General features: G+C 36.5%; 1 long non-coding RNA gene across 1 annotated transcript; it reads left to right on the top strand.

The window, feature by feature from the left end:
• The first annotated feature begins 1,735 nt into the window (after positions 1–1,735).
• Positions 1,736–23,746, top strand: LOC105946224. The gene is made up of 4 exons (XR_001169738.2): positions 1,736–2,045; positions 5,467–5,532; positions 20,815–21,024; positions 21,987–23,746. It is a non-coding gene; the product is annotated as an uncharacterized LOC105946224 (long non-coding RNA).
• Positions 23,747–25,455: the final 1,709 nt, after the last annotated feature.

Genomic DNA, 25,455 nt, shown 5'->3' with positions numbered 1-25,455 from the left:
ACAACCTAGACATGAAGAGTGCTCCAGATCCTTTTTCTCCAGTCCCCAGTATTTTTTTTGGCAGTAAAGAAAAGTTTGTGTAAAAAGTTACTTTTAATATATTTCTTCTGCAAGCATTAATGCCATCTGTTATCCCTTTCTAGTGAATATTTGTGCTTCTTAGCTTAAATTTAGGCCAGCGGGCACTTTTTTTTATTTTTTATCTGATTTCAATTTCCCTTTATCTTTTAATTAAAACTACACATGAGGCTTTAATATATATTTAATATCATGGAAAATTGTTGGAGGCACAATAGATCTTTTTTTTTTATTATTGTTCATTCCATCAACAGTTATTAACGAAAAAGCTAAAAGAATGACACTGGGTGGATCCTGTCTTCATTTTTGGCTTCTGACCTGAGGGTGGTTATTTTAATGCTGGTGTAACCCATTCGCTACCTTTGGACCCCAGCAAGAACTGACTGAATCCTGCCCAGGTAATTTGTTGTGCCAGTGTAAAATATTTTAAGTGTCACTAAGTTTGTATCAGATCTAAGAACACCTAGAAACCAGTCACATGTTTGGCTTCAAATGATGAAAAGTTAATGCTTTCTGCTAACTGGTTGCTATGGGTTACTAGACCAGATATACATCTTGTGACTTTTGTTACAAACATCACTGCACATAATTGTGATCTGAAGGACTGAACTTGGATACTGACTTGGATTGGAATCTCACCCATTTGGATAGTGTTGTTTGTATAGTAAATAGGGAGTAACTGGAACCAAGAATTCCAGAAGAAGAATTGCCACATACCCATATTAGTGGTGAAATTATTGGGTTTATTTAATGTTTAATGTTTAAGGTATGGTGATCAAAATTACTGAAATTACTTTATCTTGAAAACCACAGGTCCCATGCATTCCGCATGTTAGAGCCCATACCTGTAATAGCAGGTAATAGTAATTATAACAACCACCTGCAATGAGAGATGAACATGAGGACTGCCAGGAGGATTAATAAAAAGGCAGTGCATCATTCAACCAATAATAATAAAAATATTGCTGTTAAGAGGCGATGGCAGATATTAATTTTCTCCTTTTTTATTATTTTCTTTGACTAAAAAAAGAAATTAAAAAAGATGATATATTGTTACAGGTATGGGATCTATTATCCTGAATGCTTGGGACCTGGGGTTTCCGTGATAAAGGACCTTTCTGTAATTTGCATCTCCATACCTTAAATTGTTTTGCCACCAATATGGATTCATTCAGCTTAGTTGGGATCAACTGCAAGGCACTGTTTTATTATTACAGAGAAAAAGAAAGTAATGGGAAAAAAACAATTTTTTGCTTCAAATAGACTCTATGCAAGATGGTCTTATAATAATTCATAGGTTTTTGGATATAAGGTTTCAAGTTCAGAGATTTTGTACCTTTATATAGTATAGTAGCAAAATTAATTCAACTCCCAAAATGGTAAAAAATTGTAAAAATTGCAATTGTAATATAAATGCTAAAATATTTGCAAAATATTATAGTAATATAAAATGACTGTAACTGGCAAAATATCTGTGCAATGAGTGCTATTTAATGAGGGAGATTTTCCAGATGATATGTGTACAACTGGCCGCATCTCCAGAGCCCTCCAGTAGATGTGTGAAATTTAGGAGGGGGCTAGTAAGTGTGTTGAAAATGGGGGAGGGCACCTAAGCTTTTCCCTTCTCTTGGAAGAATGCCTGACATTTAATTGAGGTAAAATAAATGTTGTTATCAGAAGTCACAAAGGAGAATACCGGTGGCAAAGCTAAAGGGTCTCTGTTTACACATTAACTTCCTTGCCCTCTCTTTGGATAGAACACTGGACAACATGTATTTCAGACATGAAAGGAGATGAGTGATGTTTTATTACTTTTCTCATGTGGATAGCTTAGCAGAGCTTTCAACTGTTCCTTGCCATAACGTGCTTTTGCAAGTTATTTTCTGCTGTGGATCTTTGGATGCGGCACCAGCCCACAAAGAGCTGTGACTTGAATTCCAATGAAGACCAAGCTTAGGAAAAGTAAAGTGAGTATTTTGGAAAGAGATTTCATCTCAGTGTTTTTCTCCTGTCTGGTGCATTTATTAATGGAACTTTTCTTCACAGCGTAGGAGAGCAAAATATATCATAAATATATAGACGAACACAATGAAATGTCCCTATATGTATTACAAGATTATCCTGGATTCAAGTGTCATAGTAATCAAAGAGAGACTTTACTTTGGTAGAGTCTCAGAACTTATCTTCTTGAGGAATATGTGCAGCAGTCATCAAGGTGACAAAATGCATCAAGGGATTAGACCTTTCAGTGTGTCCAATCCATCTGCTGCCTTCTGTTTGATGATGGGCTTTGAAATATCACCACAGTAGCTGCAATGATCCCCAGATCCTTACTTCTTAAGAGCTGTCTATAAAACAGATTTTGTGTAGCCCTTCCCTAGTTTGTACATGTATTTACAGTGGATTATTTAAGGAGGGAAGCAGGGGTTAAGTCTAGAGGTCTCCTGGATTCCCCTGGGGTTAACCTGGCAGCCTGTTTGGCACATTCAGGAGGGCTGACAGGTAGCAGGATTTGTCTAAGCAGCCTGCCTGAGAGCCAACAAGGAAAACTGAATGCTGCAGATTAGTTTTGGATTATGTTGTCAGAATAAACCCTGATGGACAAACTGCAGAGGAATAAAATGCAATCTGTTTGGGAAGACCCTGCATGCATAGCTTTCATTTCCCCAGAAACTGCACCAAAAATAATCAATAATTTACAAATCCATCTTCATTAACTTTTTTTTTCCTTAGGATATTTATTTGTTAAAGAATGAATGTGCCACTGTTTCATGTCTGCACTCACTTCCAGCAGATGTTTGAGATGGTATATTACCAGCTAGTACATCAAATGAATTGTCAGCTTTAAACTATTAAATCATTTCAACAGCATTTTTTGGAAAAAATTAGAATTGCAGATCTAACAGGAAAATGTTGTACCTTGATAAATTCTTGCAATTTTTCTGCAGCTGCAAGCAGGTTTTTTAAGCACCATGGTAAGACCCATTTACTAATCAGTCACACTTAGTAGGACCCCAAAATCTGCTGAAATGGTTAAAATGAATGTCAAGAGACAGTATTGTTCCTATAATTAGTGAGTTTTACTTTTATGCAATCTTATTTAATCAACTTTATTGCTTATGCATTGTTATGAGTTGCAAAGCAATTCACATTCAGATTCTCAACAATCACAGATCATGGACTGAAATAAGGTACATTTCATAATAAGACAAAAGCACATCAGGAAGAGTTCAAATTTATTGTAAGTTGAATGCATATGGAGACCCTGGTGTTAGTAAATTAACTCTAACGCTTCACGTTTGTGACTTTTATTTGTAATTTTTTGACAAATGAATAAAAAGCTCCACAAAACAGAAACATAAAGAATTTATTCATTCTCCACTAAGACCAGATATTCCATTTATCAATGCTGTATGCATATGGATGAACATACATTCCTAATCTTTTAACTACACAGATGGACAGATGATAGATAGATAGATAGATAGATAGATAAATAATTTTCATTTTAGTAAAATAATTCACATTTTTTAAATTGATTTGATTTTTTGTAATAATAAAACAGTACCTTGTACTTGATCCCAACTGAGATATAATTAATCCTTTTTGGAGGCAAAATAATCCTATTGGGTTTATTTAATGTTTAAATAATTTTTAGCAGACTTATGGTACAAAGATTTAAAATATGGAAAGATCCCTTACCTGGAAAACCTCTGATCCCGAGCATTCTGAATAACAGGTTCCATACTTGTACATATAACATATAAATGCACATATAGTATATTATTTTTTACCAAGGGAATAGTGGGGGTCCTTTGAGAACAGGTTTTCTGAAGGGCCCCCGCTAACCTAGTCTGATATCCTGACATTCATCTTGTGTATGAATAGCATTAGCCTGTGAATGGCTGATAACTGGTAGTGGAAGCAAGTGGTAACTTAAACCTATATTTTCACTATATATGAACTGTAATTAAAAGGATAAGTGGACTAAAATTATTATAGTGTGAAATGTAAAAAACAGAAAACATATGTGTAATGTAAATGTAATAATATAATTAAAATGATAATTATAATACCTGTGTGAGGGAAGTTCTGTTTACCATTATGCACAATTAAAACTCATAATGTAAGAAATATGCAATGAAGAAATATGCAATGAAGAATTCTGCTTTGCAAAGTGCTAATTGTTCCCAATTTTGTGTGTGGGGAGTTCTGTTTACATCTTTTGATTGCATTCACCCTTCGCATATTACTCTAGTTCCAAAACATGGTATTATATTATGCATGATAAGATAAACTGGAAAGTTATAAATTGGTTTTTATTATTATTATTATCATCGGCTATACGTTGGTCCTTCTTTTTCTTCTCCTTACATACAAAAAAACATAAACTACACACAAAAATACAACTGATAACTAAAAAAGGGTCTAAAATCCTTCAGTATTTCTATCCTGTACACAAGTTCTTAATTTGGAACAAGTGTGCTAAAGTCTGTGTAATGGAGACTTTCTTTTAAATACATTCTGAATGCAGGCTCTTAATCATATTTTATTTGTTCAGTAGCAGGTGCTAGCTCATCATTTCCTTTTTTGTAAATTACCAACATATTCAGCATTGCTGTAAAGTGAGAAGAAATATTAGATAATACAGATTACAGTCACAGAGAAGAATGATGTTTATTGGCCCAATCTAAAGATCGACCTGGGAGGGGCAGCCACTTAAATTAATCATAAATGAAAGGAATTTAAAGCTTGCCCATTGCCCACTAATACAAAATTTACTTGCATACAGCATATAATACAAATCATTATTTGTCAAACATAACTTAAACATTGTAAAAATACAATGTTAATGCATTCTACACAGCAAACAAGCAAATAAAGAAAGCAGATAGTACTAGGCAAAAATAAGAATCACCCCAACATTTAGATACAAACCACTTTGACGCAATAACGCACAGAAATGTTTGTAATTTAGGGCATGTTAGAGAACATAATGGGGAAAAAGTGGTGTAGGAGGTTATTCTTAAAATAATGAAAAGGTTAAAAAATCCTTTGTTTTTCCAAATAGGAAAGGGGGTGTCATCTGCTTACATTTTGGACCAATCAATAACTTCAACCATTTTAAATATTGAGACTGAATATAAATACAGTGGACATTTACGTAATCAGTTGGCAAGCCATTTTCAAAACAATCAGTAGCAAAGGTCAAATACCTTTCGAGCAAAAGAGACTAACAAACCGATGTGTATGTGTGGGCTGAATAAAAAGAGTTGCATTGTAGGAATATATATATATATATATATATAAATCACCTGGATTCATATACATTATATACATTATATATATTGATTTAGTTATATTTGTTACTTGTTTTTATTTTTTCAGGTTTTTTTCTTCGTCAAGTCCATAATCACACTGAAAATGTTTAAATAAGGTCAGTGACTTACAAAGGTAAGTACTGAAGTAGCTTGCACTGACAGTCGGCCCAGTAGCCTGTCTGAAATGTTCAACTAATTTGTATGGAGGCTGGATGGAGGAAAATGTAATACCACTTTTTTATGTTTTAGACCAGTTGCCATAGAACTTGCTAAAGCTCACAGTTTCCTTCCAATGCCTTTGTTTATCTTTATCTGTCTTAATTTGATACAATTTTATATACTGTCCTTATTTATGCCCTGTGTTTTATTGCCACAGCCTTACTGGGCAGATTATGCACTGGCCAGGATAAGTAGGGACAGTTTTGGTAAGTAAGGCTGCAAGAGGACCTGTAGCCTTTGATTTGGCCCTAATGCAGTTGGAGACTTTTGGAGCTTGGATTTATTTTTATGCCTACTGTCTCCTGGCATCAGTTGAATGAAGATGAATTATGGCTGTTACATTTTTAATAAACTGTGGGTAAAATTCTCTTGGTGTTGTGTCGTTATTTGGGGCCAAAGACAGTTCTCCCTGTTTGGCATTTGGCAGCCATGTTTTTGTATAAATTGAAACAATTATATGTTAGTAGTAGTACTCATTTTCTGCCAGATTCTAAAACTGCCTATTTTATTCCATTATGCTGCAACAGAACATCATTAAATAAGCAGTTCTTTGCCTTGCTTAGCCACCTATATGGGGCAAGTTCATCTGATCCAATTATTTGGCCCCGAGTCAATGATCAGTCATAACGTAACCTATGCATGCCCTTTTAATTAATACCTTTAGATTCCACTTGATATATTAATATCAACCTCGATCATCATTCACAATTAAGAACAAGCCTATCAGTACTAAAACACATGTCATATTTATATTCTTGTATCCTCTCAATGTTTAAAAGGCATTCTATAAATGAACCCTAATAAAGATTATACAAAACTTTGTTAAAAATAAATATAGAATTGAGTCAGTTAAAGCAGCAACAGCATCTATTGTATGTAGACAACATTAATGAGCTAAGGGGGTCTCAAATGTGGGCATGCATTAAATTAGCTTATTGTTATGGGGCATATGTTAGCAAAGCTAATCCCAGTTGTGTGCCACGATCATAGAGTAAATGCACATGCACAAGTCTTTAAGGTGTATGAAATTGCATGGCAGGGATTAAAACCTTGGCTTAAATCCAAAAAGAATAATTGCAGGGAATATTACATCAGAGGGGAGTACTCTGTACATATTTGTATTAATACTCTCTATGCATCTGCCTTTTTATCATTTTCCAAGTTTCTCAATATAAGTCTGTGGGAAAAGACACTGGTGTATGGATTCTTTCTGAATCTAAAGCCTGTAGACTGCATGTGTTTAAGGATGAGCATACTCATATTTGTTCTGAAGTCTATTAAGTTGCCATTGCTTAATAGCATAAATGTGAAATATAGAAAAAAAGGGCAGCTCCAGGAAACCTTGAGTAAAGTCGATAGGTCTCATTCAATAACAGTAGGCGAAAACTTCCACCTTTCTATCCTATTCCTGTTTACTCTCTTAACTGTTCTGGAATCAAATATATTCTACCATTCAGGCCAGATAAATACTTGTTTTTAGACTTGGCAAATATAAGGATTTCGTTTTGATATGCTACCTGCCGAACTCCTACATATAAAAGTATCTGATAAAGATATATGATGATGATAGATAGATAGATAGATGATAGATAGATAGATGATAGATAGATAGATGATAGATAGATAGATAGATAGATAGATGATAGATAGATAGATAGATAGATAGATAGATAGATAGATAGATGATAGATAGATAGATAGATGATAGATGATAGATAGATAGATGATAGATAGATAGATGATAGATAGATAGATAGATAGATAGATAGATAGATGATAGATAGATAGATAGATAGATAGATAGATAGATAGATGATAGATAGATAGATAGATAGATAGATAGATGATAGATAGATAGATGATAGATAGATAGATAGATAGATGATAGATAGATAGATGATAGATAGATAGATAGATAGATAGATAGATAGATGATAGATAGATGATAGATAGATGATAGATAGATAGATAGATAATAGATAGATAGATAGATAGATAGATAGATAGATAATAGATAGATAGATAGATAGATAGATAGATAGATAGATAGATAGATGATAGATAGATTTGCTCTCATTAACAGGCCATAAACTCTAATCAAGTCAAAACAGCTAAATGCCCTGCTTGTAAAAGGGCGCACTTGGTTAATAATATAATTACTGTGCTGACATGTGGCGTGTTGCAGCTTTCATTTTAAAATTGTTACTGGTAATCTTTTAATCCTAAATCAGGTCAACGTTTATCATGTTAATCTAGCATGAAGATTAATTAGGCGATAAGTGAACACACATTCACTGATAAGTTTCCCTTTGTTTTTTTATTTTGTGTAATCTGGAAACTTTGAGATCCTTTCCTGTTAAAATAGAAGATATGCAGCAATTTGTTGTAATAATTGATATGTAGGAAGGATGCTGAGTGAGATGTATTTCATTTTACAAGAGAGTTTCTTTAGAGATTTTGGATATTGACTCTGGTTTTTTGTGTGACAATTCAAAAAAGTCGCAGTTTTCATATGGCAAGACTAAAAATTCTGCATTTTTACGACTTTTCTGTGACTTTTTCCGCAAGGACTTTTTCAGTTCTAACTTTTTAATATATGTAAGACATTTGTGGAAACAAGTTTATTCTAACATTGAATTAAAAAAAAGTTTTAGTAAATCTGCCCCTAAGAGTCTATGGTGCAGATTACAGAGTTTACCATGATAGATAGATCTGTCTTTATGTTTTTATCAGACCCTACATATGATGCCTGGTGTAGCTGCTCAGGACATTCTGGTTAGCAATTTTAATGGCAACTATAGATTTGTTGAAAAAGGTGATTGAGATGTGTTTTCTTACAGGATTCAATATGCAGAGCAAAATGCCTTTCCTCCTCTGCTTCCTAGATAAGGCAGACCTATAGGATTGTTAGAAATTCCAAGCATTATTCTGGAAAACATTAACAATCCCCATGGGTGGTGCTGCAGAGTTCATGCCCTGTTTCATCAAATATCCAAATGACAGTCTCCAGGGTCTGTGCTAATTATGTAGATTTAAACAGCAAATTCTGCACACATTGCATGTTTGGTATAGGGGCTCTGTTTAATAGTTCCTTTATTCCACATGCACAGACACTAAATACAATTCAAAGAAACATTATAAACAGAGTTTTTAACTAAATTATTTGATCCCAAGTAAAGAGAAGAATTCAGTCCATTAAAAAGACTAATGCAAAGCCCAAAATTGCCATTGGTGAAACTAAGAAGAAATAACACACTTTGCAAACTACACTATAATTCCATCTGATTGTGCACCCCTTATATCTGTTCCTCGTCTTTCTTTCTGGAAAGGGCAGACACATTGGCTTAAGGACATTTGAAGGGTTCTATAAACCAAAATAGAAACCTCCAAAACTTACACCCCTATTTAAGTTGGACACAGTCTGCACATTAAATATATTAAAGAAAAAAATACATGGAGAACAATCTTTAAATGGCAGTAGGATATGTACTGCCCAATGTGCCTGTTGTTGTGGATAGTTGATTTGAATTTGCTGTATGTGTGTATCTGTATGTGTGTATCTGTATGTGTGTATCTGTAGGTGTGTATCTGTAGGTGTGTATCTGTAGGTGTGTATCTGTATGTGTGTATCTGTAGGTGTGTATCTGTAGGTGTGTATCTGTAGGTGTGTATCTGTAGGTGTGTATATGTAGGTGTGTATCTGTAGGTGTGTATCTGTAGGTGTGTATCTGTATGTGTGTATCTGTAGGTGTGTATCTGTAGGTGTGTATCTGTAGGTGTGTATCTGTAGGTGTGTATCTGTAGGTGTGTATATGTAGGTGTGTATCTGTATGTGTGTATCTGTATTTGTGTATCTGTAGGTGTGTATCTGTAGGTGTGTATCTGTAGGTGTGTATCTGTATGTGTGTATCTGTAGGTGTGTATCTGTAGGTGTGTATACAGTATGTAGGTGTGTATATGTAGGTGTGTATCTGTATGTGTGTATCTGTAGGTGTGTATGTGTGTATCTGTAGGTGTGTATCTGTAGGTGTGTATCTGTAGGTGTGTATCTGTAGGTGTGTATCTGTAGGTGTGTATATGTAGGTGTGTATATGTAGGTGTGTATCTGTAGGTGTGTATCTGTAGGTGTGTATCTGTAGGTGTGTATACAGTATGTAGGTGTGTATATGTAGGTGTGTATCTGTATGTGTGTATCTGTAGGTGTGTATGTGTGTATCTGTAGGTGTGTATCTGTAGGTGTGTATCTGTAGGTGTGTATCTGTAGGTGTGTATCTGTATGTGTGTATCTGTAGGTGTGTATCTGTAGGTGTGTATCTGTAGGTGTGTATCTGTATGTGTGTATCTGTAGGTGTGTATCTGTAGGTGTGTATCTGTAGGTGTGTATCTGTATGTGTGTATCAATAGGTGTGTATGTGTGCATCTGTAGGTGTGTATCTGTAGGTGTGTATACAGTATGTAGGTGTGTATATGTAGGTGTGTATCTGTATGTGTGTATCTGTAGGTGTGTATGTGTGTATCTGTAGGTGTGTATCTGTAGGTGTGTATCTGTAGGTGTGTATCTGTAGGTGTGTATCTGTATGTGTGTATCTGTAGGTGTGTATCTGTAGGTGTGTATCTGTAGGTGTGTATCTGTAGGTGTGTATCTGTAGGTGTGTATCTGTAGGTGTGTATCTGTATGTTAACTTGCATGTGAGCATTACAAGGATGCTGATATGCCTCCCCTACCTGTCCCCTCATAAATGTAGCGCAGGCAAAGTTATGAAAAACATGGTGCTTTGCATCCACCCTGCCCTACACTTTGGAGATGATCATTTTTTTCTTGGTGTTTCTACCTTTAAATAATTTGGTATTGTGACATAGACCATCCTTTTTACCCTTAGAGGCATATTTATCAAAAATCTATTTTTTTTCATGGATAAAAACCACAAAAACCCACAAAACCTAAATGTGCACTTATTTATTAAAAACCACAAAAACCACAAACTCGATCATGTAAAAAAGTGAAAAAAATAAAAATCCAAAAAATAAAAATCACATTCCTCCTATTATTTTCAACAAGTCAATGGAAAATCTTAAATAAGTCCTGAAAACTTGAATTCAAAAATAGCGTAAATTTTGCCTAATTAAACTCCCACTAACTTCTGCATAAACAACTTTGAGATGGCAATTTTGGAGCTTAATCTCAAGTATTCGCGTTATAGAAACAAAAAACTGAAATTGCATTAAAAAATGAAATTTAAATGTTAATAAATATGCCCTTTAGTGCGTAAATTATAGGTGCCCCCCCATTATATAACTAGTTTTTAACCATTAAATTTATCAACATTATCTTTAAATATTTAAAAATATTGTGTAACGTGCATTATCGGCAGGCTCCAATTGGAAATTATTTCTATGTACACCTTTTGGGGTTTGGTGTGGTTTTATTGAAGCTTTGGCATATCTTATTGTGACAGTATTGTGTGTGTATTAATATTTTTTTACCTGTATAATATTTTTATATGGATAAAAAATGTATTTAATATTTTTTATCCATATAAGTAGGAGCTGCCACACTGTCCCTTATCATAGCAAACAATGAAATCTTATCAACAATGCCCATTGAAACATTGGCTTCCAATGACATGAAAAATGGTAGAAATATTCCTTAGCACTACTAAACAATTACAGTATGCCTTAAGGGATCTTTCAATCAGCCACTAACTGTTCAGGGCTGAAACGGCAGATAAGGAAGCAGAAACAATAGCACCTTCTGCCGATTCAGCCCTGACGGCAGATTTTGCTCAGGCGCCTTCTATGGCACCCGATCAAAATCTTTAAACCTGGCCGATCGGCGAGTCGACCGATATCAGCAGCCCCCTGCGATATCGGTCGACTCGCCGACTTGCCATACACGCACCGAATATCGCACGAAACAAGGTTACGTACGATATTATCGGTGCGTGTATGGCCAGCTTTAGCACGGTTGAGCTCTTTTACTACCAAAGCAATGATGGGTACAAAGTTTTCCAGGTCACCTATAGCAACCATTAATAACTGCTTATTGGCTGCTATGGAATACTTCACCAGGACCACCCTCTCCTGTAGGGCAAACAAATTCCATTGTGCTGCATTTCTATCTTGTTCAACTCTCAGCCTCACAGGAGTTGAGACAGAAGGTTCATAGGGCATTATTCACAGTTGCAGTAGCTTAATGGGAATTTGTGGAATGCACTTAATGTGGCATGCTAAATTTATATGCCCACAGAATAGTAGCACTTTTGAATGGAATACATGCTCTAAGAAATATTTGGTTTCCCTGATACCCAGTGGTACTGTGTCAAACAAAGCCACTGAAATTATATTTTGAGTACAAATATAAACCAACGATCAGAAATCATTTGGGAAAAAGAATACAAATGATCTCTCCACATTGAATGAAAGTAATTTGTTATGTCTCCTGTGTATAAAACTCTTACTGCTAAGCTCATGGAGGAGTGGAACAATTCCCAAATCTCTTGAAAAGGTAGGATACACACTATTAAAATGAGCCTCCGTCTTACCATTTTATATTTATTTTGGGATTACTGATCTCCTTAAACTTGTCAGGCCTTAAATCCAGGGTACTTTGGTTTATTTAAAATGGCCGACCCCTGTGTATTAATAAAACCATCTCTCTTTATTCCAAGGTCGCAGGAGATTTTTGATCTTTGGAAGCACAATGTAGTATTTTAGTTAGTACAACTTACTACAAGGCAAACAAGATGAAATGCCCCCTGTGGATTCCCTTGAAAATCACTTTCTATTTCCACCTTAAAGATGTTCATTCAGAATCTACTTGTTTTAAAGAGGATTTTAATCAGATATGTTTTTGGACCCTAAAACACAGACCTATGTTTGCCACTTTGGTAGAAAATTTGTTACAAAGACTTTCTCTGCCTATCAGTAATTTGAAAAGAGAAAAGAATGATATATTTTGCTGTCTTTTACAGAAAATATAAGAAACAAACTACTTTTTTTCCTAAGTCATAGTGTTCCACAAGGTTTCACTTTGACACCCATATTTAATTCTTTTTTTGGGTTATATTTAGCAACTTATAAAGATTTGCACCATACGTGGAGGCTCATTTATCAACATTCTTTATGGTTTTAGAGGTTTTCGAATCCACAACTAAACTAATTTTCACAAAAAATACAAATAGAAAAGCTCCAAATTGAAAAAGCACAAATGAAAAAAAAAGTCACAGAAAAAAACAAAAACCACAATTTCTTCATATTGTCGCACAAATGCAAGCGTCGGAAACCCGAAAACTTCAAAAACCACAAAGCTAAGATCTTTTTGAGTTGTAAAAGAGACACCTGGCATTGACTTCTACATGATCTTGACAGCTTTCAGATGGAATATTTTTTGCTTTCCACAACACGCCTGTGGGAAGGTAACACTACGGGCCCGATTCACTAAAGTCCGAAATAAGGAGTGCTATTTATAGCATGCGTTAAAAATCTTATCACTTCTTATTTTTCACTCGATTCACTAAAAGGACACTTGCAGAGCGCAATATATTACGCACGTAACCATTACTTTCTGAAAACCACCATTTCCCTGAAAACTGGAGGATGCACCACTCTAGGGCCAACATATACTTGAAAAAATACGACTGCAAACTTCATGTTGTGTTGCCAATAGCTCACGAACCGCAATTTTCTTTAAGTACAGCCTGCCCCAAGTAGGGTTAATATTCACACAGATTAACACGATATTTTGCACGTTTAACGCTTCATATGTGTTTGTGAATCATGCGTTAGTACTATTTCTATTCGCTAATTAACGCAATGCGTTTTTTTTGTGCATGTGATATGCGGATTAACACATGCGAAATGACTTTGATGAATCGGTACTTAATTATCGCATGCTTTTTAATGAAAAAAACTATGTGATAAGCGTTATTGACCTTTAGTGAATCGGCCCCTATAACGCTTATCGCATAGTTTTTTTCATTAAAATATGTCATTGTAAGATAAATAACGCCAAGAACATCGCTTCTTAATTATGACAAGTGTCCTTTTAGTGAATCGAGTGAAAAATAAGAAGTGATAAGATTTTTAACGCATGCTATAAACAGCACTCCTTATTTTGGACTTGAGTGAATCGGGCCCTACATGTTAAGTCTTCATGCAAGGAGATAAAATCTGATGGTGTTTAACAGACTTTTTTTCCTCATTGAAATACATTGACGGTCCGATGTAGATGTAGGAACAAAACACGCAGTCTTACTTTATCTGATCTGACTTTACTTTACAACCTATTTTGTAGTACCCTTCATGTTGTTGCATGGTGTTGAGTGGTGTTAAATGACAAAATAAGATAAAATCTGACCCACAAAATCTAATCAAAATCTCCTTTGGTCAGGAGACTGTTTCCACCAGTTGGCAGTGCCAGAGAAAATGCCCCATGGGGCATTAGTCTGTGTTGTCCATGCGCAGATAAAGTCAGATAAAGTCACAGGTTCAGTCTAGTTTTATAAAAAAATAAATTAACTTTTCTATAAAAAAAAAGTTCAGCTGACATATTTTTATAATATAAACAAGAATTGTTTGATGTGCTAGTGAATCAATAATACACTAGATAACCTCCATCACCGTCACATTTGACACTTGGTTTATTTTATCAGTTTGATGGATTCCAATAGCTTTGCGTGGTTAATAGGTTATCATGTTTATTTGCCAGAATTGTGACACTATTTATTTTGCCTGTTTTAGTTCACGTGTTCTTTTACACTCGGGACTCTTGCAAAACAAATGAGATAAGAGCCTTTTTATCAAAAGTCCTCTGAAGTTAAGTAGTACTGAGCGCAACTCATTATTAACTACTACTGGGCGTGGCTTCTTATAATTTCCTGCTGCAGCATTAGTTTGTCTGTTATACTCGGTAATCTGTCTCGCAAAGCTAGTGCCAAAGTTGCTACATTTTGAAATCTACTAAAAAGGCCATATTTAAGGCTATAGTATATTTTGATGAACCAACTTCAATTGTTATATACTGAAAGACACTTCCTTTTTTAGCAATAGAAATATACAGTGTGTAATTTAATATTGCACTGGTTGAGGATACTAATTAATGTGTTGTGTGTGAAATGCAATACAGCTCTCTGTTTCGTGCCAGTCACATGGATGTGTATTTTAATTGCTGCAGTTCCCTAAGAAGAATGTGGTGTTTAGAAAACTTCTTTGTGCCCCTGGCTTCAAGTCTTCAGTCTGTCAAAATATATGAAATAAGTCATTTCTAGTTTATGTTGGAACTTAATGCTGTGTAGGCAGGGCTTCCATAAAATTTGAATGATCAGATTGATGTTTTTTGTTGAGGCCTATGTGAGAGATACAAGCAGTAAGAACACTGTTTGGTTTATTTTCCACCACTGTTAAAGGTGGGAAGCATGTAGCACCAGGGAAAATGCCTGGTTGTACAGAAGCTAATGCCGTTTTCATGCAAGTGGCTTGGGAAAAGCCAGATAAGTTAGTCCAGGAGTAAATAGAGGGTTACTAGGATAGGTCCTCCATTCTGTACCTCCAGCTATAAGTAGCTGCCTGATTAGGCTGCAGGTGAGCAGCAAATAAAAGAGATGCGTGATTAGTTTTTGAGTTGAGTGTTGGGGGTTGGTGTAGATTTAGAGAGAGGGCTTCACTCTCAGAGCAGGGCACAGTGCAGGAAGGTTGTTAGGAACTCCCAGAGGTGCTGGCGGTGCCATCTGCCACTACAAGAAACAGAGGGAGCGGTAACCAAATGAGGAGTCCCCCAGAGAAGTGCCAGGAGTCACAGGGCAGGAAGGTTGCCAGACTGTGTGAGGAACTCCCAGAGGGGCTGGGGGTGCTGCCTGCTGCTGCAAGGAACAGAGGGAGTCGTGACCACATGTTTGAGTGCCGGAATGTTGAGGCTTGGTGAGAAGCCATAGTGTGCCAGAATCTGGTTAGCTGGTATCCCAGGAGGGGAGAGACAGCAGGGCTGAGTGAGTAGCTCAAATGTTCACGAGAGTGAGAGTCACCATGGATGTATGAAAGCAATTGGGGTTGGTGAGAAGCCCTGGGAAAATGTTTTGGAGCGTGAGTTACCCTGGAAGGTGAGAGCCTTGAAGAAGGGACAAATCATAAACATGTTTGATGAACTGTTTGCTGATTAACTGTAAACTGTTATGTTTATGTTGGAAGGAGTTTACCCCAAATAAGAAGAGAAAAACGTGATGTCACATGTGGTGTCCCTGTATCTTATGCTCCTGAGCATCTGCCTACCTACCTACCATAGCTTATTCCACCAAAAATTATGTGTATAGACAGTCAGCATGTCACACCTAACAATCAAGTCAGCTGGAGATTGCAGGAACTAATTGATTAATAATGAGGTGCAAGGAGTCCTTCCTTTTGACACACTTTGCATTTTCCCAATGTAATATTTTTTTTAGACAGTTATTACATTGACAATTTTCATTCTACATTATAAATCATGAGGGCTGAGGAGACCACCTCATACACATGCAAATATACACAAGGAATTCTGGGAAGTAATCCCAACGAGCCCCAAGAAAATGCCATTAACATGTGTTTATCTTGTAGGCTAAAGCTCACCCACTGGGTTTTTAAAGCAAAAGTCAGGATAATAGCTTATCAGATTCTCAACTACAGACCGGTTTCTCCCTTCTTGGGGCTCATCAGTGCAGTGCAGTGCACTGATCAGTTTAGGTAGAGCCAGGAGTGTAGATCCACAAATAAATCATAAGGGTTAAGAAGACTGTAAATTATTTAACAATTGCTTAAAGGTGGTATACTTAGGGAACAAAACTAATGTATTATTATTACATACACTGTGCAATGGTCTAAACCAGTGATCCCCAACCAGTGGCTAGTGACCAACCCCTTGAATGTTGCTCTCAGTGCCCCCAAACCAGGTAGTTATTTTTGAATTCCTGAGTTGGTGGCAAGTTTTGGTTGAATAAAAACAAGATTTACTACCAAATAAAGCCTCCTGTAAGCTGATAGGGTGCATAGAGCACACTCCATGAACTTTTATGATGCTTGTGTTGCTCTCCAAGTCTTTTTACATTTGACTGTGACTCACAAGTAAGAAAGATTGGGGAACCCTGGTCTAAACTATAATGGGGAATCATTTAAAAAAAGAGGCACATGCCTAAGGTGCCTCAGTGGGGGGTTGCTCGGTACATACCTCTTCTGTTGCCTACCACTTGTTCGGGCCCTTGTTCCTCTCTTAATTTACCTCTCCCCCTCCTGCCGTCAATGCCCACACATTGTAAATACATGTGTGCTCTCGTTGAAGGCTTTGTTTGTGCAATGATTTCCGTTTTTCTCTGTAATAATAAAAAATAATAATAATAAAAGTACTTTGTACTTCATCCCAGCTAAGGTGCATGAATTCATATTGATGAAAACAATCCTATTACATTTACTGAATGTTGAAATATTTTTTAGCGATCCAAAATACAGAAAGATCCCTTATCTGGAAATCTCCAGGCCCCAAGCATTCCAGACAGGACCTATACCTGTACTAAATGAGCACTAAATAAAAAACATAGAAAGTATTGGTAAAAGAATATTTGATCATAGAAAATTTGAGATTGTGCTTTCCGCAAGTTTACATTCCCTTTACCTTAGCTTTAGGCCCACTTCTAATAATATATGTAATAATGATAAACAAAACAATGTGCATAAAAACTCAATCTTATTCTTTTTTAAATGATATTACACAGTTTTACAATACCTTTATCCACATTTATACAGAAATATAATTACTGTGCTCTAACAAGGCCAGTGATAAGAACAGCAGATAAAGGCAGGCTGTCTATCGTTGAGAAGGCACAGTGTATCTCAGCTACACCAGGCAAACGCTTCTAGGGTGAGATTTATATGCTGTGAACACAGGCAATCAATGATGCTTTCGTGAGAGTATCTGAAATGCTCGGATAATTTAACTGGATCATGTCAGCTAAAACAAGAGAAAAAACAGACATATTTCTAGACCAGGACAGAAGTGCAGGCAGAAATTATGAGCACAGCCGCATCTGATTTCAATATGATGACCGTGTTCCCTCACTAAACACTTATCTGAAGTATGCAGCTTATATAAACAGGTATGGGTTGGTTATTCAATGGTGCAGTCTGTGTTAGAAAACAGTAGTGTGCACAAGCTGCAATGCAAAAACATGTTTATTTCCAACTTCCAGTTTCTTTTATCTATTTTGTATTTATTTCCAGTTTTTTATAGTGCCTACATTTTGCAGCACTTTACAAATCTTATTCGTCATTCACATCTGTCCCTGCCCCAGAGAAGCTTACAATCTAAAGTCCCTATAACACACTATGGTCAATTTAGTCATTTAACCTGCCTGTATGTTTTTGGGGTGTGGGAGGAAACCGAAGGAAGCCCATGCAGACACATGCAGGAAAACATACAAATTCCTTGCAGATAGTTTTCTGGTCAGAATGAAACTCAGGACCCCATTGCGGCAAAGCAGAAGTGCTTCTCATTGAGCCACCAACATTTCTTTTAATCCTTTTCCATAAAGCAATGGCTGCTAATTAAAAATAGGGCCTCATAAATAAGTGTATGAAATGTACCCTAGTCCCTAATATAATAAAATAGGCCCACTAAAGCTGACAAAGGGTAAGCAAGTATTTATGATCGGGGATGCTTTATCAACCACTTGGCAGGAAAACTGATCAGTTTCTGCATTTTAGCTCTATATATTCTGATCTCTGTTTGCACTCTACCTGGTGTCAGTGGCACTGTACATGCTCAGTGCATTCTGTGATGTTGTATGTGCCAACTGGGTGTGTTAATGAGATCTGTATACACTGTGCACTTACACTAACATCGCCAGTAGGGACATGACAAAAGCCCTATAAGCTAACCAAACTCTGCATCTTTACTGTTACAGGTGTCCAGTTTATATTTAAGCATTAGGCACTCCATTTATTGACTAAAACATGAACACATTTCAGCCCACTTGTGTCTATGTGCATTCAACAAACCCAGTTACTTAAATTACTAAAAATGTACATTCAGAAAAGGGTACAAACAGGTCCTACTATTGTACTTGAGACTCTGATATATCATTTAAAAGGTGCCTCTTGCAATGCTAGCCTAGGCAAGGAAAAAAACTAAAGCAAAATTTATATAAAGAAACATTGTAGGTACACTTTAACATTAATCCAATTTATCAAACTGACATGAGTCTAACCAAAAATAATCTTATACCCCAAACATGGTCATTTGAAAGACCCCAAGGTGTGTGTGTATATCAGTGGCACAACTAAAAGGGGCCCCCCAAAAACATCAATTTAAAGCAGGTTAGGCCATGTAACATATACAGGTGCTTGTGCTGCACTCCCTTCTACAATGTTCACTTGCCAAACAAGGCATAACTGAAATGTGAATGGAAATTATCAGAAAACAAATGATATTCAGAAAAGAGAGGAGGAGTTAAACAAACAACGTTATTCCATTACTGTGCAGACATATTTCAATACCTAGATAATCAGGAAGGTCAATGCTGCCATCTAGGGAAAAATTATACTAGAAAACAAAAAGTTCTTTAATAATATGACTTTATAGTACAGTGGGGACTATAAAAGAGATAGTTAATCTGTAACATTGTGTGTATATATATATATATATACAGTATATATATATATATATATCCCTACACTACGTACTGTTGAATTTAATCATTGTTGGTGAATTCAGTAATTGTAGTTGAGCAACAGCTGAAGGACCATAGTCTCAATATTAAGGTAATGGCTTCCTAAACTTTTTAGTTGACCAGGTCAACAGGCAAAGTTGGTCCTTTCCCTGATGGCCCCTTGAGTCACTGACAGTCTAGACAAGAAGTCCAGTAATCAAGTTCTTTTTAAATGGCAAGTAAATGCATCAAACATACTTGGTGACTGTGCTTTTTAGTAACCCAAGACGTGGCAGCAAATAGCCCAAAACGGTTGTTTACAAATCTGTCCTAACTTCCAGGAAAGTATTTTTGCCCATAAAATAGTTAATATTGCTTGCTGTGAATAGACTGAGTTTAACCTTTCTTCAACTTTAGAAGCTGCACTCATTTTGGATGAAACCCCCTAAGGTCCTGTGATGAGACTGGAAAAACATGACTACATATTCTGCAGATGTTTTGCTAAGTCCATGGGCCTCTGGTTATCAAAATTGTTATAAATTATACTAGAAACAATTTTTATAATATAACTAATGTATTATATTGGGCAAATTACTACAATATTAAAAGCATAAAACTTCATATATAGAGTTTTAAAGGATAATGACGCCTCATATAAACCATACTCTGACCAAGTTTTCTGAAGATAACACTTTTTTCTTCACAACAAATGAATTTGGCAGTACAGCTTCAGGAACTTCTGACTGACTTACAGTTAAATGTGATGCAAGTCCATTTGCTACCCCCTTGTTTAGGGGAATATAGTTAGCAATCCAGCTTCCTTTATGTGTAAGTGACTAGGGTCTTGGTGCTCAGACAGCTGAACCACACAAATCCTTTGTCTTAAACAAGTAAGTATAATATCCAGGGTTGACATATCCATATTTTTATGAGTCAGTATGCCTTCAACGGAAAGTATGCATTTTTTCATTATTAGTGTTTTCTGTCTATCCATATCCCTCTCACGGCAACTCTGTTAGCTTAGAGTATACAACCCAAATAGGAAACCTCTTCAAGCTATATCTGCTAAAAAGCAACCATTTTCGGGGGTTTGCCAGCAAGTTTTCCACACTAAAATGGTCCCCTCAGAATAGATTCCCCTGGTAAACTGACCTGTACCCCAGCTGTGTAAGATTTAAAGTTTTACTGAACTCACCCCAACAATGACATGGGTCATTATTGCATTCTGAATCTCACGCTGAATTAAAAATACAGCCAGTAGGGGCAGAATACGGTGTACATGACAGGGTAAATGAGCATTTGTAACTGAATCCATCAATCTTTTGTTCCACAAGTGGATGGGTTGCTATAAAAGCCCCAAATTGTGCAACCTTTATATCATTCCCACAGTCTTTCCTGGTGCTAAGATTTTACCTGGCTCTGTTTAGCTTTCAGCAGAACAAAATCACTGCATTTTAATAATATGAATATACATAAAAGCCAACCCCTAATTTGCATTTATAATTAGGAAAGTGTTTTTGTTGTCTCCACAGTACAAAGCTGGTCAATTGAACAGCCAACATTTTTTTACTCGGTGACACAGAAAAAGTGACTGATGGATGATTCTAACAAGCCTAAGACTTTAAGCCCTCAGCGCAAGAGTTTACATCAGGTCCTTCACAGAAGGAAAAGCCATTTAATCCTTGAAAACTGTTAAAAACTTCCCAGAAGACAGAAAAAATACAACCTTATACAGTGCATGTGTATGTTATTTATTTTTCCAAATGTTTGCCTTGCTGGATAATAAACTAAGACACTATGAACACAATGTGTTTTTCCCCTCTCACTCCATAAAGATTTGTGTCGTCTAAGCATCTCCTGTCTGCTTTAAGTCTAGCAACAAAAGATATTTCAATTATTTATTAACTTCTGTTTCCCTTGTACTTGGTCCGTCTCTAACAGTTAATGCATTATAAGCTGCAGAAAGTCATTGGGGCCTTTTTACTAAAGCTCAGACTTTCCTCTTGCTTGTCTTCTCTGATACTATAATACATGACCCCTGAGTCTTAATGTCTTGTACTGTGTGCTGGGCAGCAACAACCAGTTGTTATTGCGCATCAAGGGGATTATTGACAAAGCAATAAAAATTATATGCAGAACATTTCAGAACCCCACATTTTGGAGTTTTTCATTTGAAGTGTCTGGGTTTTGCGTACATGAGTTTTGCTGATATAAGTCAGGGCTGTTTTGTTTGATTTTTCCAGCTGTTTGGAATTACAAGTCCCAGTTGGTAACTGAGTATGCTGGGAGTTGTAGCTTAGCTATAAAACTATGAGACTGATTCATAGCAAATCTCAAAATAAAGGCTTTGGGTCAATTGCAAAGCATAGAATATTCATGATGTACTTGAGTATATATATATATATATATATATATATATAGGGACTGGCCTTGACCAGCAAAGGAGTTCAGCAGCCCTGTAACAGTAATGTGCAAGGACTTTAAAGTTGGCCATACAACCTCATAGCAGATTTTACCAGGCTCAGTAGTGGTCTTCAGAAATCATAATGCGGGAAAATGAATTTTATCTATCAAGAAAGCGGATGCTGCAAAGCTTAATTTCTGATAAAAAATGCAATGATTTCTGAGCTGCCATATAATGTCATATAATTAATTCTACTTAGCCTTTAATAATATATAGTTTATATATATAATTTTTTTTTAGAGCTAAACTACACAGAAGATTTTGAACGAATGATGGTGTTAGATCAACAGAACACATTCTACAGGTCGGATGTTGTCAACTGAGGTTAAAATATAATGGAGCTGATAGAAATATCTGATTTGTAAACTACATGGAAGATTTGCATCCAACATATCCACCTGTGCAAAGGGAACACGGCATGTTGCGTCTGCATCCGACAAGACAGAATCTAATGGTATCTGACAGACTTTTTTCTCTCAGTGAAATACATTGACCGTTGGATGGAGCGGCATGAACAAAACACACCATCCAACTTTATTTGATCCAACTTGCATTACAGAAATGGGGATCATATTTTGTAGCATGACAAGATTAGCTTTTAAAGTGCACTGCGGTGAAAAAAACAACATGTGCCAGACAGAAACATAGGCTCAGTGTGAGCTTGAATTATAATACATTTAGTAACTAACTGGATTGTCATGTGCTTGATTTATTAATAATGGCTGGTGACCTTACTTGCAATGTTAAAAGGCAATAATGATTAGGCAATAGGGGGATTTAGGGTTGTGGCTAAAGGCAAGGCCGACAGCAAGCTAACAATGACAAACAAACCAACATTTATCACACCTTATGGCGAGTATTACTGGAAAAACCTACCTGTTTAATTTTATAATAATTTCTTAGACTGCAATAATATAAATTTTGTTTTTTACTGTTTCATTATTGCATTTACTGGTTGCAAAACAGTAAAGCCAGATATGTTCACCTTATCTATTCCCCTAACCAAATGCAGATCAAGGATGATCCTTTTAAATCCCAGGGCTTCCGACGTAGTTTCAAAACATAGGGGGCAGGTCTACATTTTTATATACCAGAAACAATGGTTACTGCAGGGAAAAAGGTTTCAAATTTACGAATATTTACTTTGTTTTTTCCAATGACTGTATGATTAAGTTCCCAGATAGAATTCTGCACAGCTTTGCAAAAGTTCTGCAATGGGAAATAATTGAATTTAACTGCTTAAAGCTGAAGGGCACTTTCTGAAGAAATACCTATTTTGGAAAAGTGGGGAAATGCTTTGATAAATGATCACTTATCATTAACAAAATTCCAGAATGTCAGGAAAAGGTTAGTCAATGTGATAAAATTTGAACTGCAGGGAAATGCCAGGAAATTGCCATTAATCCCAATTTAAACTTTAATAAATCCCCCCTCTACTGTCATAAGCCTTATGACAATGGAGGACTCCTGCCCCACTGTTTATCTTGTCCCTGTATCATTGCTTGGCACTCATATATGCCCTTCAGTTTCCTAGAACACATTTACCATGAGCAAGTGAATGATGTATAATCTCCGTGAAGCGCTGCAGAAATGTGTCAGTGCTATATAAATACCAGGATATAAATAAATAAGTCACCATATAACTGAGAGTCCAGATAGAGAGACAACATGTTATGACAGAAGGAGAGGTAAGCAGGAGAACAAAAACAAAGGATTTTCCATTTTACAATGTTGTCAGAGACATCAAAATAATTTTATTATTATATTATATAAGGCTGGGCTGCCATTTACTTATCATATAGAATACAAATTTATGCAAACAATGATTATGTCCTTTGTGCCTCGGAGAGAAAGTTGCTCATTGTGACCAAGATTTATGACACTGCACTCATGTATTTGAATCGTTCAGATTAACCCCTATATGTAGTAAAAGACACTAAGGAGCAGATTTATCAAAATGTGAGTTTAGAGCTTAATACATAACAACTCACCCACATTCTATTCATTCCTATGGGATTTTTATATACGTATTTATCAATGGGTCAAAGTTAGTGCTCACCATTTGATAAATACGCTTCTAAAAATCCCATAGGAATGAATATAATATAGGTTAGGTTTTTTGTATTGAGCTCTAAACTCACATTTTGATAAATCTGCCCTTAAGGGGCATATCTATTATAGTGTTTAAGCCAACATCACCGGTGATGTTGCCCATAACAACCAATCAGTTATTAAATCACTTACAAGTTAGAAAACAAACAGTAAGTTTGCCCAGGAGCAGTAACCCATAGCAACCAATTAGGCATGCTTTTAAACAGGTGACTAGTAAGTGCTTTCTGTTGGTTGCTATGGCTTACTGCTCCTGGGCAAACGTAGGAGTATATTTATCATGCTGTGTAAAACATGGAGTGAAGTATTACAGGGCAACCAATCAGCAATTAGAGTTCAACAGTTAGAAAATCAAAGCATCTGATTAGCTGCTATGAGCAACATCACTGGTGATGTTTTACTCAACTTTTTACACAGCATGATAAATATACCCCTTGGTTTGTTTTATTACATAACAGGGTCGAACTGGGCCGCCGGGACACCGGCAAAAGTCCTGGTGGGTCCCGGCCTTAGTGGGCCTTGGCAGCCCAGTCCGACCCTTGCCGGCAGTCCCCCAACTGACTGTTCCTCCCCTGACGCGTTCAATTTATACGCGCTAGGGGAGGACGTCGGGTGGGGGCCCTGTGGGCGGGGTTAGGGGGGCCCCTGGGGGGGGTAGGGGACACGGCTGGCTGGGGCACCTGCAGGGCCCCTGGGGTGGGAGCCCCGGTGGGCCCTGCACCCCCCAGTCCGACCCTTTTACATAACCACATTTATCCTTACAGAGTTCCATATAGGTGGTTTAGCAGTTATATTATAGGTACACCTAACACTCATTCATTCGTAAACCAATGAGAGCTTTGCCAGCAAATCATTTTGGAACTAAACAGTTAAGAAGTTACTGCTCTATTTCTTGACAGACAGTGCTGCTGAAAAAAGCATGGACATTAATTCTTTACATGGCTTCTCTTAGTCATCAGTGACAAACCACAAAAAAACCTTAAAGAAAGAAAGTTCACGGTCTGTTTTTGCTTTATGTTAAAATATGACCTGGATGAATCCTGTTACAGAGGCACAAAAACAGAGGTCTGAGCAGCCGCTTCTTATTTTTAATTCTATGTAAAAAGCATTCAAATATGACTTTTGGCGGAGACTTCAGTGCTCATTTTTAAGGGTTTTTGTTGTATTCATTTTTCACCGAGCCTAGGCCTCATTTACCATAGGATTTGAGAGGATCCTCTTGGAGTGTCTCACAGTTGTTAAGTGACAATCTAAAAGCCGATTTAGGATTAGCTAGCTTAACCAGGTGACCTGATTGTTTGGCTCTGATTGGATGCAGAGGCTAAAGCTGTGCTTGGAACTCCATACTGTGTTAGTGAAGGGCTTTATAGTCTCTGTGAGAGACGTGCATTCTGAATAGGTGCTGATGAGAAGCTCACTAATCAGGGAAGGATTATGTAGAGCTCAAACTATACTCTTCTTAATTCCGTCTTCATGAATGGTGTTCAGGCACTGCAAATTGAGCTAGCACAGAACAGGAGCTGTGCAAACACTGCATGTGATGCTTTACTATCTTAATTAGTAAAGGATTTCAAAAGCAGTTGCAGACATTAGAAGGGAA

The sequence above is a fragment of the Xenopus tropicalis genome, chromosome 1, assembly GCF_000004195.4.
Source record: "Xenopus tropicalis strain Nigerian chromosome 1, UCB_Xtro_10.0, whole genome shotgun sequence".
Lineage (NCBI taxonomy): Eukaryota > Metazoa > Chordata > Amphibia > Anura > Pipidae > Xenopus > Xenopus tropicalis.
Note: the sequence above shows the minus strand (reverse complement) of the source record. Positions and strands in the feature narration are given on the sequence as shown.